This window comes from Chinchilla lanigera, unplaced genomic scaffold (genome assembly GCF_000276665.1).
Source record: "Chinchilla lanigera isolate Chin_1 unplaced genomic scaffold, ChiLan1.0 scaffold00058, whole genome shotgun sequence".
In the NCBI taxonomy this organism is placed as follows: Eukaryota; Metazoa; Chordata; class Mammalia; order Rodentia; family Chinchillidae; genus Chinchilla; species Chinchilla lanigera.
Window position 1 is genome coordinate 2,110,835 of NW_004955459.1, and position 17,352 is coordinate 2,128,186.

Below are 17,352 nucleotides of genomic sequence, written 5' to 3' on the forward strand. Positions count from 1 at the left end.
TGGATCAAGAAACAAAATCCAACAATATGCTGTACACAAGAAATACATTTAACTCAAAAAGAAATTTGTAGACTGAAAGTCAAAACGTGGAAAACAATACTCTTTGTGACAGGAACCCAGAAAAAAGTAGGGGTAGCTATTGTTTGCAGACAATGTGAACTTGAAATCAAGAATGATCAGAAGAGATAAAGAAGGTCACTACATACTTATTAGGGGAAAACTGCAAGAGGAAGTGATAACAATCATAAATATGTATGCACCCAATACAGGAGAACACAATTATATAAGACAAATTTTAACAGACACAAAAAATTAAATAAGCAATAACACAATTGTAATGGGAAACTTTAACACCACATTGTCACAAAGAGGCAAAAATCAGCAAAGAAATAAAAGAACTAAACTAAACTTTTTGTGGCAAATTGACAAGTGGTGGTCAATTTATAACACCTAGCTGAACTGAGTAAGCATGGTGCTGAGAGTGGGAAGCCCACCTGAAGGTTGTTGCCAGCAGCACAAGAAGAGGAATGGGAGAAGAAGAAAAAAGGCTGTTGGGAACTGAGAAAGGCTGTTGGAGCTGAGAGAGGCTGTTGGGAACTGGTAGAAGCTATAAGGAGCTGTTGGTTCCTTTGGAGGAGCTTGTCATGCTGGCTTTCCTGATGAACTTGGCTTTTTAATCCTCTGAGAACCTTGGGACTTGAAAGATGGTGAGCTGCCAGTCTCCTGGAGAAGCTTGTTGCATTGGCTTTCCTGATGGAAACTCAGCTGTCTTCATCATCAGAGGAGCTCAGGACCTCACTGTTGCTGAGGATGGCTGTGGAACCTTTTGGGGGAGCTTTGGATCTTACATTGAGAATCACTTCCTGGCTTCAGGGTAGATGCCTCAGCCTGCTAGCACAGATCCTTCATCCCACTGGCACAGACTTCCCACATTCCACCACTGATCTGTGAACTTTCCAGTGCAAACCTGTGAAATAGGTTTGCATGAGAAGTTGTCATGAGATCTAAGCCTCCAACTGGACTCATAGAAGGCATTGTTATGGGCTGTAGGTCTTCAGCTGAACTCATGCAAGACATTATTGTAGGATCCAGGCACTGAGCTGAATTCTTTGATCCTTACTGTGTGGACAGATTTCCTGCACTCTCTTGTATATATTTCTTTGGGTGACTACTATAAATAATCTTATAAAACATGTGTCCTGTATTATATTGTTCACTTTGCAAAATAACCCCAAACCACAACACTTCTGAAGAAATTGACTTGGTAGACCTTTAAAGAGTGTTCCACCCAATATCAGAATACACATTCCTCTCAGCTGCACATGGGGCATTCTCTAATATATAGTAGCATATAGAACATGCTTAAGTAAATGCACAGGAATTGAAATTATCACATGCATTTCATCTGACCAGAGTGCAATGAAATTGGGAATTATTGAAAGAGGAAATCACAAAAACTCCATAAACACATGGAAATTAAATAACACCCTCCTGAACAACCAATGGGTCACAGATAAAATTAAAGAAGAAATTAAACAATATTTACAATCAAATGAAATTGCAGATACAACTTACTGGAACCTATGAGATGCAATGAAAGCAGTCCTCAGAGGGAAATTTATAGCACTGAATTCTCACATCAGGAAAACAGAAAGTGCACAAATAAACAACCTTATGCTGCACCAAGCTTCTAGAAAAAGAAGAGCAAGACAAGCCCAAAATCTAAAGAAGGCAGGAAATTATAAAGATCAGAGCAGATATTAATGCAATGGACACTAAGAAAACTACAAAGAATTAATAAATTGAAGAGTTCATTCTTTGAAAGAATAAATAAAATTAATAAACCCTTGGCAAAACTTGTCAAAAAAGGAAAGAAAAAACTCAAATTCATGCAATAAAGGAATGAAAAGGGTGAAATCACTACAGATCCTACAGAAATTCAGAAAAGCATCAATACTCACTTCAAAAATCTTTACTCTCACAGGATGGAAAATACAGAAGAAATGGAGAGATTGCTAGATACATATGAATTACGAAAGCTGGATCTAGAAGGTATAAAAATTCTGAATAACCCAATATCAGTCAATGAAATTGAAAATGGAATTAAAAACTTACCAACAAAGAAAACCCCAGGTGTGGATGGATTCACTGCTGAATTCTACAAGAAATTTAGAGAAGATTTAATGCTAATTCTTCTCAAAATCTTCAATAAAAATTGAAAGGGAAGCAATTCTCCCTAACTCATTCCTGGGGGCAAGTATTACCCTGATACCAAAACCAAAGAAAGACCCAACCATAAAAGAAAACTACAGGCCAATCTCCCTAATAAACATAGATGCAAAAATCCTCAATTAAATACTAGCAAACATAGGATGCATCCCAGGAGTGCAGGGATGGCTCAATATATGCATATCAATTAATGTAATATACCACATCAACAGAACCAAAGACAGAAATCACATGATCATCTTAATAGATGCAGAAAAAGCTTTTGACAAAGTCCAATGCTCATTCATGATAAAAACTCTACAGAAAATCAGAATAAATAGACTTTACTTCAATCTGATAAAAGCCATCTATGACAAACCAACAGTAAATATCATACTATGTGAACACAAACTGAAAGCTTTCACTTTAAAATCAGGAACAGACAAGGATGCCCACTGTCGCCACTCCTATTCAACATAATTCTGGAGACACTATTCAGAGTAATTAGACAAGAAGAGAAATAAAAGGAATAAAGATAGGAAAGGAACAAGTGAAATTATCATTATTTGCCCATGACATGCTACTTTACAAAAAAGATACCAAAAACTCCACCAAAGACTTGTAGATTTAATAATAAAATTCAGTAGCATAGCTGGATACAAAGTAAACACTCAAAAATGAATTGCATTCCTGTACATAAACACACTTAGTGAAAAATTAGGAAAACCACACCTTTCACAATAGCATCCAAGAAATGAAATACTTAAGAATCAATCTAGCAAAGGAAGTAAAAGATCTATACAGTGAAATTACAGTACTCTGAAAAAAGAGATCAAAGAGAATTTCAGAAAATAGGAAGATATTCCTTGCTCATAGATAAGCAAAACCAACATTGTGAAAATGGCCATACTCCCAAAATTGTTGTACAGATTCAATACTATCCATTGACATAAAATACCATTAAGTAAAATACCATTAGTATACCTCACAGATCTAGAGAAAACATTCCTAAAATTCATCTGGAATCAAAAGAGACTTAGCATAGCAAAAGCAATCCTGGGCAACAAAGGAAAAGTGGGAGGCACACAATCTCTGACTTGAAATTATAGTACAAAGCTACTGTGATAAAATCAGCATGGTACTGGCACAAAAACAGACCTGAGGCTCAATGGAACACAATAGAAGATGCAGACACAACTACAAACACACTCAGCCAATAGAAGAAAAATAGCCTCTTTAATAAGTGGTGCTGGACAAACTGGCTTTCCCCACGCCAAAAAATAAAATTAGACCCATGTCTATCACTGTACACCTAAGTCAAAATGCATCAAATGTCTAAATATTAAAACAGAAGCACTAGATCTATTGGAAGAGAAAGTAGGTGGAAGTCTTGGAGACATAGGGGTAGGGAGAGAGTTCATGAAAAAAATGAAACTGCATGGGAAATATTTCAAAGAATCAACAACTGGGATCTCATCTTAACGAAAAGTTTTCACACATCAAAAGAAATCACCAACAGAGTAAAAATAAAACCCATGAAGTGGGAAAAAATTTCAGCCAACTGTCCCTCAGACAAAGGACTCCTGTCTAGAATATATAAAGAATTAAAAAGAATCAGGCCCCCAAAATTGAAAGACCCAATCTAAAAATGGACATCTAAGATGAATACACACTTCTCACATGAAGAAATACAAATGGCAAATAAATATATGAAAAAACATCATTGGTCATTCAAAAAATGCAAATTAAAATAACACTGAGATTCCATTTCACCCCAGAAAGAATGGCTACCATCAAGAAATCAACCAATAACAAATGCTGGAGGGGTTGTGAGGAAAAAGGAGACTTTTTCCAGGAGTGAAGACTGGTACAACCACTATGAAAATCAGTGTGGAGATTCCTCAAAAAGCTAGGATTAGAGCTCCATTCAACTCAGCTATTCCCTTTCTGAATATTTTTCCAGAAGAACTGAAGATATCATACCACAGCGATATATGTGCAGTCATGTTTATAGCAGTGCAATTTGTCATAGCTAAATCTTGGGAACAACCCAAATGCCCATCAACTGAGGATTGGATTTTTTTAAAGTGGTATTTTTATAGAATGGAATATTACTCAGCTATAAAAAAGATAAACTCAAGGCTTTTGTAGGTAAATGGATGCAGCTAGAGACCATACTCAGAAGTGAAATAAGTCAGTCTTGCATGTGTAAACATCATATTGTCTCCCTACTGTGAGAACCTGAAAGAGTAAGTAAAATCTGAAAAGTACAATAGATACTGTGAAAGCAAAAGAAGCTGCTCAAAAGAAAAGAACAACTCAGCACCTGCTAGGACTCTGCCAGGTGAAAATTGGTGAGGCAGTGTTCATTCTAGAGGAAAAGGAGAAAAGAAAGAAAGAAGGGGGGAAAAATACACACACACACACACACACACACACACACACACACAGAGGATAGCTGGGATAAGTGTACTGCTGATTTCTACTGGTCTATTGAAAAGAATAGTTAATGCTTAAATTTTTTTCTTCTTTTTAATTTTTTTGACAAATTTTGCATGCTTATATCTGGTAACTTGAACAGCTAATTTGAAGACAATAATATGCAATATTACAACCATTGCTGAATTCCTATCATCTTGTTTAGTGAAATTCTGTATTGTTTCTAATGTTTCTATTTTTTTATTCTCTTTGAAATATAAAAAATCTATTTTTCCTGATATTAGCCACCCCACCTATTTTTTATTATTATATTTTTAATTTATTTGTTCCTTTGGATCTAAAGCAAGTCTGTTTTAAGCAACATAATTTAGATCATCTTTTCATTTTTAATTCTATTTTGCAAATCTCTGTCTTTCAGTGCATGAATTTTTACATTTAAAGTGATTATTAGTGAAAGACTTACCTCTGCCACTGTTATTTCTTAAATACTTTCTACAATTTTTTTCAATTTATGCAATACTCCCTTCCTTTGTATTTGATTTTTTTCTAGCATGCCACCTTGATTTTCTCTTCATTTCCTTTTCTGCATAATTTCTATTTATTATGTCAGTGGTTGCCTTGGGAATTGCAGTTATAAACATTAACAATGTACTTTTTTTTTTTTTTTTTTTTTTTTTTTTTTTTTTTTTTTTTTTTTTTTTTTTTTTTTTTTTTTGGTTTTTCTCCGGTACCGGGAACCAAACTCACGACCTTGCGCTTGCCAGGCAGGTGCTTTTGCCGCTGAGCTAAATCCCCAGCCCCCAATGTACTTTTAATTAATACGAATTTCAATGGTTTTTCTTAATTCTATTTCTACCCTTTATCTCCCCTTTGTGTTTGTTATTGTCATAAGTTACATCTTTACACATTGTTCAGTAATATAGATTCATAATTATTGTTTCATACATTTGTCTATTAAATCATGCAGGAACAAAAAGGATTTTTAAAAACAAAAAATACAATAATGGTAGCTTCTGTATTTCCCCATGTAGTTACTCTTGCTAATGATCTTTATTTCTTCATACAACTTTCAATCTGAAGTATCCCATCAAGGATTTCTCATAGGGAAGGATTACTACTGACAAACCTGCTTATCATTTCTTTATCTAGAAAAGTTTTAATATAGCCTCCATTTTTTTGAAGGATAGTTTTGCCTGATATACAATTCTTGATGACAGCTTTTTGTTTGCATGGTTTTTTTCAGCACTGTAAATACATCACCCCCTTACCTCCTAGCAAACATCATTTCTAATGAAAAGTTGGCTGTTAATCTTCCCCCCCCCCCCCGGTACCAGGAATCGAACCCACGGCCTCGTGTTTCCCAGGCAGGCACTGTGCCGCTGAGCTAAATCCCCAGCCCCTGTTAATCTTATTAAATATTCTTTGCTCATAAATATTGTTGTTTCTCTTTTGCTGATTTTAGTGTTTTCTCTTTGGTGCTTCACAGTTTAACTATAATGCCTCAGCATGTTGTCTCTGAGTTTCTCTTGCTTGTATTTATTTAATAGTCTTTCATGCCTTCCATCACATTTGAGGGATTTTTCAGTCATTGATGGAGACCACTACAAAGTGGCTCTGTGCAGGATTTAATACTAGTCAATTGGCTTTCCATGTTTACTTTTGAGCTGTCCAAAGCTTAGGCATCTTGTCTGGAGATGGGTAGTGGACTCATAGTAAGTGAACCTCTATGAGTCACTGGTCACCACTGAGGCCTGTATTGGCCTGTGAAGCAGTGATACCTCAAAAGACCAGATAAGGCCACAGCTGAGGACATTTGGCTCCAACTCCAATTAACTAAAAGGAGACTGCAACTGCAGGTTCCACACTCTTACAATAAATGCCAATTTGTTGTAATTTACTACTTGGGAAATATTTTTCTACTTGGAAAATATTTTACTTCTTGGGAAATAATTTACTACTTGGGAAAATATTTCCCAAGGTCCTGCTGAGATTCCCCTCCTTTGTTTGAAAACCTAATAAATATGGGCTACCCAGAAAAGTCTTCTTAACTCAGAGAATCTTGAATTCTGTAAGAGAGTTGGACCCGCATGGAACCCTAAAATCATTTCAATTATCTCATTTATTTAAGTCTTTGCCATCCACTCATTTGGGAGATTGTGGGCCTGATCAGTCTGCAATAACTAAGAGTTATTAATCTGATAAGCCATTATTTCCTCAACTATTTTTTCTTCACCTTTTTCTTCAATTTCCTCCTTCTAGGAATTCCATAATAGGTACATTATTCCACTTATGACGTCCCACAGATTCCTTTGCTGTGTTCATTTTTCTTCATTCTTTTTTTCTTTGGGGCCTTCAAACCGAATAATATCAATTGCCCTATTATCAAGTTCCCCACTTCCTTGAAATCTGCTCAGATTTCCTCAGAAAGAGTCTAGCAAGTTTTTCACTTTAGTTATTGTACTTTTTATTGCCAGACTTTCTGTTTGATTTCTTTACATAATTTCTGTCCTCACTGATATTCCATATATATTCATGCACCATGCTTCTGATATGTCACTCAGCACCTGCTAGTACTCTGTCAGGTCAGAGTTGGTGAGGCAACTCTCATTCTGGAGGGATGTGTTGTGCTTCATGAAGCCCCCTCTCCATTGTACTGCTTCAAACAGTGCAAAACTTGGCATGTGTTAGAGAGCCAGAAGGAGACAATTTCAAAATCATGGCCTTTTTTCTTCAACACCTTTTTGATGCTGTTGATGGTAGATATGAGCATCCACCTCACTTTCTGATCGTCATCCGTGCCCAACACAGATTAAACAGGAGGTAGACCAGCAATCCTGGAATCGAGTTGACTGCCGCACGAAGTGGATTCAATTCTAGAATTCGATTATTAATAAGTTTTTGCTCCTCTTCCTTCTTGTATTCCAGCATGCCTTGGAAATCCTTTTCTTTCCTGGGAATGTTGACTGGACGAATAGATTCACCAGTGATCTGTCGGAGAGATATGTTCACCATCTAACCCATTTCTAGTTTGCAAAATTTTTTGGCAAATACTTTCAGTTGTTTTTTCAGTTTCCAGACAGTCTATCCTGTTTTTCCAGCTGTTCCATCAAATCCAGGTTCTCACTGGTCAGCCAGGTGATCTCATGCTGCAGGCTGGGCTCAATGTGGCCTCTAGGGGTAGCTGCAGGTTCTGGGCCAACAGCTGCTGCTGCTGGCTTTTCTCCTCCTTCATTCAGGCTCTGGATCGCCTGGTGAAAGGCCTCACACTCATCCTCATGGTTCCTCTTCTGTGACTGCAGCTGGGACTCCAGGAGCTTGTTTGTTTCTTTCATTTGGTTTTTTTTTTTTTTTTTTTTTGGTTTTTCTCCGGTACCGGGAACCGAACTCACGACCTTGCGCTTGCCAGGCAGGCGCTTTTGCCGCTGAGCTAAATCCCCAGCCCCTTGTTTGTTTCTTTCAAACCAATGTATACTTGTGCAATTTCACTTTTATCTTTCATTTTTTGTACATCTTCCAAAAGTATTGGGGAATCTGTCATTGTATTCTTGAGCTGTAAGGCTTCCTTCTGGCTCACCAGCTGGGACTTCAAGATAAGGATCTCCTCCTTGCCAATGTCCAGCTCTTTGCTCATAGAAGTCAGCTGCTCCATGAGGACATGGTAGGCCAGCACACCTGGAGCAGTCACTTCTGGGGTGCTGTTCTCACTAAGGGCCTTGCATAACTCATTTAGTTCATTTTTCACATTTTTGTTCTCTGACTCCAGTTCCTGATGCTTGAGGGACTCATACTCCAGTTCTGCACCTCTGATTTGTGGTCTTTCTTCTTTCTTCACTCTGACGCTCAGCACCTGCTTCTCCTTGCTGTTCTGCTCATCCTGCATCACCTGCTTCTCCTGCCCCAGCTCTGTGACCTGCCTGTGGAGCTTGAAGAACAGTGACATGTCCAGAGGCACTTTCTACTCCCTGAGCTCCTCTCTCTTCAATGGAACATCCTTGGTTTCTGCAATCTCAGAGGTAGAGGTATATTTAGATTCATTGCTGCTGTGGGTGAAGTCTATTCTTTCGTGTCTAGGCTTAGGCACAGTCACCACCCTCTCTTCCCTGAGGTCATCATATCGCTCATCCAGGTGACTGAACTCATTCAGGCGTTTCTGCTATCTCAGCCCCTCGTCATTCACATCAAACTCCAGCTGTATAATTACTTTCAACTAGCTGACTGTATAAAGGAGTTAATTTAAATTTTTTGTCTTATAAATTCAATGTCTGAACCTTCTTAAAGATGGTTTCTGTCTATTTTTTCCCATTGAGAACTGGACATATTGAATATTGCAATACAATAACTCTGAAAATCAGATTCTTCATTTTCTTCAGAGATTACTGTTTTTGGTTGTTGAGGACCTAAACTGTCCCTTTATTTAGTAACTTTTTCAAATTATTTTTGTAAAATCTTTATGCTTAATTGTATTTGGTCAATGAAGTCTCTATTCTATTATCTCTGTGGTCAGTGACCTGGCAAAGAATTTCTTGAATGCCTAAATCAGGGAAAGGAAGGGAAGAGAAGATAAAGGAAGGCAGAAAGGAGAGGGGAGGGGGAAGGGAGGGGAGGGAGGGGGAAGGGGAAAAGAGGAAATAGAAGGGAAGGGAAAGAAAGGGAGGGGAGGGAGTCTTCTGTCTATTTAAATTCTTTGGACAGGTGTTGCTTCAACCAGATTGAATCACCAGAGAGAACAAAAAACCAAATCCCATTTTGGAAGGTAAGATTTAGTACTCACCTTGCCACCAGCAAGACACACCGGGTTATTATCCCCATAGCTTACTACCTCAAGTTTGGGGATAGAAGATAGTAGCTGGTACACAAAACACCAAATATATCATCTATTTACTTAATTACACACTCCCATGTGTCCTTTAGAGATGTGACTACATTCCAGATTTCCAAAATAATTGATTCTGCCTGTTTACCAATTCAACAGTTGTTTGTTGGAGGGACCAATTCCTGGAGCTTCCTACTCTGCCATCTACCATGACATGTAACTAGTTGTTAATCTACCACTTTGTGGACCCCTCTTAATTTTTCCATAGTTATGACTGTGTTCATGGCTTGTTTTGCTTTTGGAAAATTTTTGTTTATTTATATTTATCTGGAAAATTACCTATGGAATTTATTTAGTAAAATCTTTAACCTCAATATACTAAAAGTTTTGCATATTCTTTTTTATTAGTTAGAATGAATACAAGTTTATCCCTGAATCCCTTGCTCCCCACTCTCCTGCAGTCCAGGAGAGGATTTTGAGTGTTTGAGGAACAGGGCTCCCATGAGGAAATGTGGACGTGTACATTAACCCTGGGTCCTTCCATGGGGAGCCGTCCTGCTGCAGTGCCATCCATCACGTGTATCCTGGTGAGATACATGAGGCCAGCAGGGCCAGCTAATGATTCATCTCTTTTATGGGAAGTTTCCAAAGAACCAGTTCTGGTATTTATTTATGGTTTGAGATTTTTTAATTCATTAATTTCAAGTCCTATCTATTAATTTTTTTGTCCTACTTTCCTGAAGTTTACATTATCCTTCTCTTTCAAACCTGGATTGAAAGCCTACTTTATTTCCTTTCTTTTCTGCCTAATATTAAAGACCATGCAGGGTCATGAATTTGCTTCATTATAACATTGACAGATTTTGTGGAGTTTGATATATAAGGTTTTCACATTGCTGTTTCCTTAGTTATTCAGCAATTGCCATTTCAATTTTCTCTTTGATTCAAAAGTTATTTAGGAAATGGTTGCAGTGTTTTTATGTTTACATTTAATTTTCCCATGCATGGAGGTTTTTGCTGTTTTTTTCCTTTGCTTGTTAATCTCCATTTTTGCTGCACTAGGTCAAAGCAATGACCTATACAATTTCCATTACAAGAACTTACTGGAATTTTTTCTTTTACCTTGTTGCCTAACAAATGAAATACTTTTATAAGTATCCCATTGGCACTGGAAGACATGATTTCTCAATGTGAAGGGCAGGGAATTTGTTATACAAACTATTAAGTAACACTGCCAACTCCAGCACCCAGAGTCCCATGTCCTCATAAGCATGGAAGCCCTTAAAGAGCTAGATTGTAACCTTCCATTCTCAGCTGTCCCTCATGCCTATGGGTGCAGCAGAAGGGGCTGTTAGCCTGGTGCCTGATGTTACTCTGGAATACTGTTATTTAGGGCAAAGAAATACAATTGGCAAAAGTCAGTGAGCAAAAGACAGGTGGCACATCAAGCAGTGGTGGCAAGATCCCCTATGTACCAGGCTTCCCACCCAAAGGACAGTGACACCCTCACCTGGCATCCACTGGTCACACCATTAGGCTGTTTGATGTTGCCACTCTGGGGCATCGTCTGGATGTTAGCTGACTTTCCAGATCCCATTGCTTTGGACAGCCAGCCTACACAAACTACTTGGGAACTTGCACAGAAACATGACAGCAAGTTAAAGGAAATGAAATTACGGTGCCTGATTTGTCCCACATTTATGTGATTTGAGGTCCAGTAATTACTCAGGCTCCTGGCAACATCACAGACTCTTCCAATGTAAGAAGAAAAAAGAGTTCGCTTTCCTTCCCCCCTCACCTCCTTCCTCCATTCTTCTAGTTTTTATTGATCTTTGAAATCTTAGAAATGGCTTCCTATCATTATTATTGCTAGTATTGCTTAATGATTTCTGATGAAAAAGTAAGATATTCATCATTAACAAGATAGGAAAACAAATTTAAAATCGAACAGAATTCCTCTACACACTCAGATTACCAAAGACCAAAAGTCTGACAATACCAAATGTCTATAAGACTATGGAGCCACAGGGACTCCCAGACCCAAAATGGTACAATGACTTTGAAAAAGTCTTGCCTCACCTAGTAAAATTTAACATGTGCTTTCTTATGACCTAGAAATTCCACCTCTGTATATCTACCCCAGGGAAATGTGAGTATCTGAGACTAAGAATACATATTCAAGAATGATCACAATGGATATGCCCACACTAGCTCAGTATTGAGTGAAATGTACATGATCATTGCTATGGTTTGGATCTGAAATGTCTCCCAAAGATCCATGTGCTAAGAGGTTTGACCCCATCCTATGGCACTATTGAGAGGTAGTGGAAGTTTAAGAAGTAAATCACACCAGGAGGTCTTAGGTTGTTGAGAGTGCTCCCTTGAAGGGGATTGTGGGACCTTGGTCTCTTCCTGTCTCTCATTCACTTCCTGGCCATGAGGTAAACAAGCCCTTTGGCCATGATGTACTGTGTTTCCATGCATGCAAAGCAATGGAGTCAATCGGCCATGGACTGGAACCTCTGAAACCTTAAGCCAAGATAAGCTTTCCTTTTTCAAAGTTGATTATCTCATGTGTTTATTACAGTAATAGAAAGCTAACACAATATTAAAGGTAGAATGGGTAGAGTATATTCATACAGTGGGATGCCATGGAGTACAATAAATTACTTATCACAGGCAACAATGCAGGTACTTTGCCTAAACATAGGCCAAGTGGAAGCAACAAGACACGGAAGCACATAAGCAGGACTGCACACAATAACCAAGTAAATCCCACTTACACTTGAACTCCATTTTTCTGTACCCAGCAGCCCACCTACCTGTCCACTTGGATCTCACACTCAACATCTGCAATGGATCTTTCTCTTCAAAGACTGTTCCTTTCATACCTTGGCTAGTGGCAATGTCACCTTTCTGGTTACTCAGGCCAAATACCTTGAAGTCATCTTTGTTTCTCTCTTCTTCATGTCTAACTCTAATTTCTACTGGCTCCACTTCAAAACATATTCAAATTCTGGTTGACTCCACAGCTGAACACTGGTCCCAACCACAGTCATCTCTGATCACATCAGTGCAACCCCACTTTTGGGTCCCCCTGACTCCCCTCAACACCAGTAAGGCTCCCTGACCCACTGTGTTCTGACCTCAAATATGCTACACATGCTCCTGCCTCAGGACCTCACAACTCTCTAATGTGACTTACTTACTTGCTTACTGTTTTCCCCAGCCCACAACCACTTCTAAAGCATGAGAGCAGGACTGCTTTGTTTGGTGCTGTGTTGGTTACTTTTCTCTCACTGCTGAGAAAAAATTCTCAAAGCCCAAAATTAAGGAAGGAAAGGTTTATTTAGCTCACAGTTTGTGGAGGTTTCAGTCCATAATCAGCTGGCTCCAAGGCAGGGTGGCATGGCACAGGGGCAACAGTTCAAGGTGGCAGAAGTTGGCAAAAGCAACAAGAGCACATGGGGGTAAAAGCAAGCCTCTTTTCCTCCCTTATATTGTAGCAGGCTACCCACTTTCGGGTGGGTGTAGCACTCACACCATCTCCAGACCCTCCTCTTGCCCAGATTCAGGATGTTTACAATGTGAGGACCCTGGACCACTGCTGGATAGCTTAGTTAAACTTCTAAACTTCTCAAGTCGACACAATGAACAACACCCTATAGTGGTAAGGGTATGTCCTCTATACCCTAGGATGTAGAACTGCTGAGTTACTTAGTTAAGGTTCTAGACTCTCAAGTTAACACAAGGTATCAACCATTACAGGTGCCCAGAACACTCCCTGGCAGATAGCATACACTTCTTTTAGGTCCTCTCCCTGGCCAAGGTCTGCTCTAGGGACATTGCCTTGGCAGCATGTCCAGCCTCTCCTAGTAACCACCTGGAACAAAACCCCTGAAAGTCCACTGAGTCAGACCTAGGCACCAAGCTGCTGCTGACCCAGGAGACATTTGAGTCCCGCCCTCAGCTCCAGGGAAACTGAGACCTTACACAGGGGCAGGTCAGCACAATGGTCTACATCCTGCAGTGGTGGCCTCACATCCATGGGTAGTCCAAGAGTCATCACAAGAAGCACCCAGCCAAGAAGTGAGGAAGAGGCTGAGGCTGGAGAGCTGCACCACAGAGGCACAAAGTGGGCCTCACAGAATGCAAGGTGTGCGTCTACTGACAGCTGAGCACACATTTCTCAGATGAAGTGAAATGCCACTTTACATATCACAAGCTTTTGGAGTTACTCTAAGTCACCATTTTACTTGAAATACTTTATATTGTATTATCTCTAAAGATTTTTATTCTATTTTGTGCTCATATTTATAGCAATTAATATCACTCTTGTAGTTAAATTGCTAACAAAGGGACGTCTGATCGCTCAGTGTTGAAATATCTATACCTAGACTTTCCTATTCTTGAGGCCAATTCCCAACTTTCACACTGCTTGAGTCTGTTCTTTCTTGAGCAATGAGAAGTCTAGTGTTTGCACCACACACCAGCTGAGCAAATTTTCTGAAGTCCCCTCAACTTGCCACACAGCTGTGTTTGCAGGTGTCACACAGAGGGCAGGTGGCTGGCTTGGTGGTCCCACAGTAAGCACACATCCCATGGGCATCTAATGTGTGTGAGTCCAGGGATTCTAAGGGAGTGAGACAGCGTTTGGAACAAAGAGGAAGGGTGGGAGACAGCCCAGAGGAGGCAGGTACAGGGCAGTAGGGACACCACCAGCTATCGGGCAGTCAGGGAGCAGAGACCTGAAGAGATAGGGACTGGTGGTATGGAGAGCAGTCCTGGCAGAGAGGGTAAAGATTTCCACAAGCATTGAGGAGCATGGTGACCAGAACTGACCAAAGGACATATGGTGGGGTCTCATGAGCCAGGGCAAGAGTGCCAAGGGCTGGGGCACTGGCACAGAGCTGCAGATGACACCTGGTGCTGAGAAGTGCACCCTACGCATCTTGTGCAGAAGCAGAGGGCCAAAGGGGAGCTGGAACTGGCCCAGGAAAACCTGTTCGGAATGCGGAGAACAAGACTGGGCCCCTATACCTGCTCCACAGCTCCCTGCAACATGGACAAGCCCAGAGCCAGGGGCTCTTGGGACCAGAAATGAGGTTCCCTCATGAGAAGTATTGCATAGATTAAGGCTGGAGAGGGGAAGGGACAATATCAAGACACAGCCCTAAGCATGGGATCAAGCATGGTGGTTTGGGTTTTATTTTTGGCCAAGTTATGTATAGACCATAGTCAAAAAGGTCAGCACTTCTGAGGATGCTGCTGGTCCCTCTGACAACATCTGAGCCAGTATTGTGTCTGCTGTGATCTCAGCACACACAGCAGCTCTCTATCACAGGCGTGGCCTGGCCCTCAGCGGCCGGTGTGACAAGCCAGGCTGTCAGAACTCTGGCCTGGAACTGCCCATGGCCTGATGTCCTGTGTGAGCCCAGGGTGGTTCTACCCCTCTCCTGGGGCCCCCACTCTGTTTCCTTCTTGGTTCCTGTTGTCATCTATCAGGGAGTACAGCCCTTGCTTGAATCTCCAGTACAATAAATAAAAAAAGGAGAGATGGGAAAGAGAGAGAAAGAGAAGCAGGGAAGGAAGGAGGGAGGGAGCAGAGGGGAAGAGGAGGAAGCGGAGGAAGACAGAAGAGAAGTTACACAGCTAGAACTAGTCAATGTTGAGATAAATAAAGATGCTCAGGGCAAGGCAAACCTAGGACAGGGCCTGTGGAAAGAGAGAGGGCCGGGTCACGCCAGAGGAACCATCCAGCCCCACTGTGCACAGACACCCCCGGAGGTTGGCCCAGGCAAGGGCAGGAGGGAGCAGGGCAGGCCTGGTCTAATGCACAGAGGCCACAGGAGCCCTGCTGGCAGAAACACGGCCAAGAGCTCAGTGCAGCTGCCCAAGGCGGGGTCTGCAAGCGAGGAAGCTGGGCTAGAAGCGAGCTGGCAGAGCAGAGCTCAGGCTGCAGGAGTCCCAGGCAAAGGTAGGGTGGTAGCGGGGACAGACAGCAGGGTCATGTACATGTCCCCGGCCAAGGGATTCTGTCCCCACTTTGTAATTACTGCCCTCCATGAACTCTTCCTGCAGGCTCCCAGGAGCCTGTCAGGAAAGAGGATCAAAGGGAGCAGGAGGAGGGAGGCACTTGGAATGAAGCTGGGGCCTTGTTAGACAGGGTGTCAGGAGCACCTGAGGCTGAACTGCAGACCTGAGCTGTGGCGCACACCCTTTCTTACAAGGCAGTTTGACCTCTGCTGCCCCCCTCACAAGTCCTGACACCAGAGACATAGTTAGCTGTGGACACAGCCACCATCCTATAAGACCTGGGAACATCTACTTGAGGTGGCTTGAATTTGGTCTCCATGACTGTAATGCTAATAAGCCCTCATAAATGTAATTTTCTCTGTTCTCGTCCCCATTTCCTTCCTCGATAGGTTGATTTCTAGCTCCATGGACAAATCCTCTGTGGAGAGAGGAAAGACATTGGTCAATTATATTCATTTACCTGCCCTTGCCCATGTTCCTCATGCCTGGCTTGAGCACTCATCTTCCCAGTGCCCCCCACAGCAGGGATAATGTGTGCCCTGGACCTGGGCACCACCCAGACAGCTCAGCCACCCCAAATCCCTCCCTCAACCCCTCACCCTCCACAAGCAGAACACAGTCTCCCCTCAAAGTCTGCCCAGAACCTGAGCCTCCTGCTGTCTCGGCTCTACCCCAGTCTCAGGGCTGTTCCTGGGCCCACAGCAGCTATGACCACACAAAGGCAGAATCCTGACCAACCCGAGCCTCAGCCTCCATCAGAGGCTCCATGGGCAGCTTTGACAACAGATGCTTCATTCTCGCAGTGCTGGGAACTGAAACTGGATTCTGGTCAGGGCTCCTGTGCTGGCTCATACATGGCCAGCACCTGGCTGAGTCTTCACAAGACACAAAGAATGAGCAGACAGAGGCTTTCTGGTGTTTCTTCTTATAGGGACACTAAGGCCATATGGTCTGACCCTCATATCTTATCTCTAGCTAAATACCTCACTAAGGCCCCACCTATCAGTATTGTCACTCTCGGGGCTTGTCTTAGTCACTTTTCTGTCTTAATCACTGGGACGCAATACCTCAGGCCTGCTGGGTTAATCCTTCCTACCCAGCTGTGAAGTGCATAATAAGAATAAGGCTCCTTGAGTTCCGTTCCCGGTACCGGAGAAAAACCAAAAAAAAAAAAAAAAAAAAAAGAATAAGGCTCCCAGAGAGAGCACTGATAGCCAAGCCTCCAGGGAAGCAGAACAGTGCAGGAAAGCCATCTGTATTGGTCAGCTTTCCACTACTGTACCGAGTACCTGAGATAAATCAGCTTACAGGGAGAAAAGAGGCATTGGCTCAGACTCCAGAGGCTTCAATCCATGGCCACATGGCTCTGGTGCTTCCAGCCTATGGCAATGCAGCTCTCCTGGCCTCCTCTGCCACTGGCAAAGAAGGAGCAGACGCAAGCTCCAGCTGGCAGAGGAGGTTGGCTCCGCATAGGGTGGCTGGGAAGAAGGGCCAGAACCCCTACTTCCCTTTCACAGTGCACCCCAGTAACCTAACTTCTTCCTCTAGCCCTCACAGTTGTCTGAAGTTAAAAGAAAAACAAAGCAGTTTTCCCCATGCACAACTCTAACACCATATGTGTAGAGCTTTCTCCCACACCAGCCAGTTCTTCAATTTTTAGTGCACACTGAGTGTCCTGCAGTTTAACTCAATAACTGCCAGAGTTCATACAGACTCCACAGCTGGTTCACAAGACTTCCCCTGACACCAGAGGCCAACATGCTCCAACAGTGCCACCTGCAACCTCTGACCAAACACATAAACCCCCACCTTGTGTTCAATACTCCACTAGAATGGCCCACAGAACTCAGAAAAAG

At 41.7% G+C, this 17,352-nt stretch overlaps 1 pseudogene; it reads right to left on the bottom strand.

The window, feature by feature from the left end:
* Positions 1 to 7,139: 7,139 nt before the first annotated feature.
* LOC102005779 lies at positions 7,140 to 11,024 on the bottom strand (annotated as a pseudogene).
* Positions 11,025 to 17,352: the final 6,328 nt, after the last annotated feature.